Source organism: Salvelinus alpinus, unplaced genomic scaffold, assembly GCF_045679555.1.
Source record: "Salvelinus alpinus unplaced genomic scaffold, SLU_Salpinus.1 scaffold_741, whole genome shotgun sequence".
In the NCBI taxonomy this organism is placed as follows: domain Eukaryota; kingdom Metazoa; phylum Chordata; class Actinopteri; order Salmoniformes; family Salmonidae; genus Salvelinus; species Salvelinus alpinus.
Window position 1 is genome coordinate 1 of NW_027256681.1, and position 3876 is coordinate 3876.

The 3876-nt window shown below is 38.9% G+C and overlaps 2 non-coding genes across 2 annotated transcripts; both read right to left on the bottom strand.

Annotated features, from left to right (window-relative positions):
• Positions 1-630: 630 nt before the first annotated feature.
• On the bottom strand, positions 631-749 carry LOC139567474 (5S ribosomal RNA). The gene has a single exon (XR_011673412.1). It is a non-coding gene; the product is annotated as a 5S ribosomal RNA (ribosomal RNA).
• Positions 750-1413: 664 nt separating this feature from the next.
• On the bottom strand, positions 1414-1577 carry LOC139567476 (U1 spliceosomal RNA). The gene has a single exon (XR_011673413.1). It is a non-coding gene; the product is annotated as a U1 spliceosomal RNA (small nuclear RNA).
• Positions 1578-3876: the final 2299 nt, after the last annotated feature.

Below are 3876 nucleotides of genomic sequence, written 5' to 3' on the forward strand. Positions count from 1 at the left end.
TTCGACCTACGTGAAATGCCGTTTAGGAATGCACTTGCAGACAGAGTGATGAAAAAGTTGTTTATTTTGTTTACTAGATTATATCAGTGAACCACTAGATTCCCATCATGCAACACTGTAGAAAAAATCACCAATGACTTTTTAATATCTTAATTAACCTGTCTGATATCACAAATGTATGCGATATGACGAAATACAATCACATTCAGACACACACACACACACACAGACAAATGCATGAAACCAATTGATTTATTATCGATAACATCTCACATTCTCTTGTGCTTTTGATTTACTCCGTAAAAGAAGGGTTGTAATTCCACCATGGAAAACACAGGGCCATCAGAAATCAGTCCAGTTCCTCTCCTCACCAGCATTAATTCCTCTGATCATTTGAACAGGGCGAGGGAGCACAAAGCACACACACAAGCTGCATTCAGTAACAATATTCTTATTTGTCTTATAAATAAAAGGCAGTTGCTCCCTGACAACACAAGGAACTTTGATCGTATTAAAAGGGCAGGGGAGACTAGCCCATATAAGCTGAATTTAGTCAATTCAGCATCAAACGCTTACTACAAGGCAGTGTTGCTGATTAAATAATGCAAGAGCACACCCTAGTGGACAAAATACTTACAGCACCTGGTATTCCTAGGCAGTCTCCCATCCAAGTACTAACCAGGCCCGACCCTGCTTAGCTTCCGAGATCAGACGAGATCGGGTGTATTCAGGTAGGTAAGGCCATAAGCGAAGTAAAAACTCTTGGTACACCATATAGAGTCAAAGTGAGTCTGATAAACAGACATTGCATTTTCACCAATTAGATAAGCAGCTTGAACTTTGGGTCACTCAAAAAGGGGAAGAAATTACATATACTGTAGCCATCACTTTTTAGCACAGATAGTTGGATGAAATACAAACAAACCTTGCTAACATTTCAAAGCGAGGGCACATATTTCAGCCTTGTGGGAAAAAATGGACAAATACAATGACTTCTGACAAATACATCATTAGCAACAATTTCCCATGCAGCTTGCCTACTAGCCAGAATAAATACACAAAAGCTCTGAATGTTGAAAAACTATTGCATTGTTCTGTGCTAAGGAGGAGCGCATGTATGGACAAATTCATATTGTAAGCGCATGGGGCGCGTATGACACATCATGACTGGGGGTGTGGTTAGAGCGGCTTCTCAACTATCTCTTGATTGAAGTACCAGCGTGGCATAAATACCATGCTGCATTTCGCAACATGATGTTTCCACAAAATGCCAACAATGTTTCGCTACAAACAAATGTTTCCACCTTTTGATTAGTCCACCTTTCGATTGGTCCACAAAATCTCTTTCAAAACTGACTTCAAAGATCTCCATAAGCACAAGTCAACCTCAAGGTTTATCATCAAACAAGACATCAGGGGAGAGCGCGAACGCAGTCCCCCACTACCATAAATTATGCAATCGAGATTTCCACATTTTGGAAATTCGCAGGGGTCAGCACAGCCAGAGTGCAATGGCTGAGCCTCGCCCTGGGTGAACCGCCTTCTTGATCACGGTAGCTCCCTTGCCAGGTAAGTATGACTTATACACATCGGTGGAGGGCAAGTCTCTCCAGTGCCAACCTTTTCGTCTAACGGTAACCACTTTGTGTTCTGATAATATCACATCACTTCGACCTGCGTGAAATGCCATTTAGGAATGCACTTGCAGACAGAGTGGTGAAAAAGTTGTTTATTTTGTTTACTAGATTATAAATCAAAATCAAATCAAATTTTATTAGTCACATACACATGGTTAGCAGATGTTAATGCGAGTGTAGCGAAATGCTTGTGCTTCTAGTTCCGACAATGCAGTAATAACCAACAAGTAATCTAACCTAACAATTCCACAACTACTACCTTATACACACACACAAGTGTAAAGGGATAAAGAATATGTACATAAAGATATATGAATGAGTGGTGGTACAGAACGGCATGGCAAGATGCAGTAGATGGTATAGAGTACGGTATATACATATGAGATGAGTACTGTAGGGTATGTAAACATAAAGTGGCATAGTTTAACCTTTCACGAGCCTCTACCCCGGGTCCGGGATCACCCCCCACCCCCCCCACACACTAATTAGCATAGCTAGCATAGCTTCACAAGTAGATAGTAGCATCTAAATATCATTAAATCACAAGTCCAAGACACCAGATGAAAGATACAGATCTTGTGAATAAAGCCACCATTTCAGATTTTTAAAATGTTTTACAGGGAAGACAAAATATGTAAATCTATTAGCTAAACACTTTAGCAAAATACACCACTATTCTAACTCCATCAGTTTCTTACTCCTTCAGGTGCTATCACCAATTCGGCTCAACTAAGATATTGATATCCACTAACCAAGAAAAAACCTCTTCAGATGACAGTCTGATAACATATTCATGGTATAGGATAGTTTTTGTTAGAAAAAAGTGCATATTTCAGGTAGAAATCACAGTTTACAATTGCACCGACCATCGCAAATCGACTAGAATTACTAGATAGAGCAACGTGTATGACCAATTTACTCATCATAAAACATTTCATAAGAATAGACAAAGCATAGCAATGGAAAGACCCAGATCTTGTGATTCCAGACAATATTTCAGATTTTCTAAGCGTTTTACAGCGAAAACACAATAAATCGATAAGTTAGCATACTACATGTGAAAACGTTACCAGAGCATCGATTCCAGCCAAAGAGCGCTATAACGTAATCACCGCCAAAAGATATTAATTTTTTCACTAACCTTCTCAGAATTCTTCCGATGACACTCCTGTAACATCATTTTACAACATACATATACAGTTTGTTCGAAAAGGTGCATATTTAGCCATACAAAACCGTGGTTACACAATAAAAATACTAGGAAATCAAGCCTCAATATGTCTGACGTCATCTATCAGAGTGATCTAGTTTAATTGAAAGCTAATCATATACTTGACTAAAAAATACAGGGTAGACAGGAATCGAAAGACAAATTAGTTCTTAATGCAACCGCTGATTTACATTTTTAAAATTATCCTTACTTTTCAATACAGGGTTCGCCAAGTGAAGCTATACCAAACAAAATGGCGATATATGCGTTTAAAATATTTCGACAGAAACACGGTTTATCATATTAAATATTGCTTACTTTGAGCTGATCTTCCATCATATTCTTGGGCAATGTATCCTTTCTATGTTATAAACGTCTTTTGGTCGATAGATGTCCTCTGTCCTTCGAAATGTCCACCACCAACGACCGACACCCGAAAACGTGTCCAAACTTTCAGAGTGCACAACAAAGAAATTCCTCAAAATCGCACTAAACGGATATAAATTGCTATAAAACGGTTCTAATTAACTACATTATGATGTTATTAACAACTATAACGACTGAAAACATGACCGGAGAAATATTGCTGGTTAGAAAACGATTTGGAACGAGGCAGGTCCGATGGCCTTCACGCTTGAGGCGCACGTTGAGAAAGGGGGGTCTCTGTACATTTTTGTCATTTATAATGGCTGTGAACGTCCCATCGATTTCATTGAAAACGTGATGACGTACAGACACCCAGAGGAAGACGTAGGCAGTGTCGGTTTCTTCATAGCATTCACTGTGGCCTTATAAACAGACCCCAGATCAGAGGTAAAAATTTCTGAAATCTGAACCCTGTCATGAAAAGTGCTGTAGAAATTGTTCTGTACCACTCAGAGACAAAATTCCAACTTCTATAGAAACTAGAAGGTGTTTTCTATCCAATAATAACAATAATATGCATATTGTACGATCAAGAATTTAGCACGAGGCAGTTTAATTTGGAGACACAAATATGCTAATGCGGAACAGCACCCCCTATAGTTG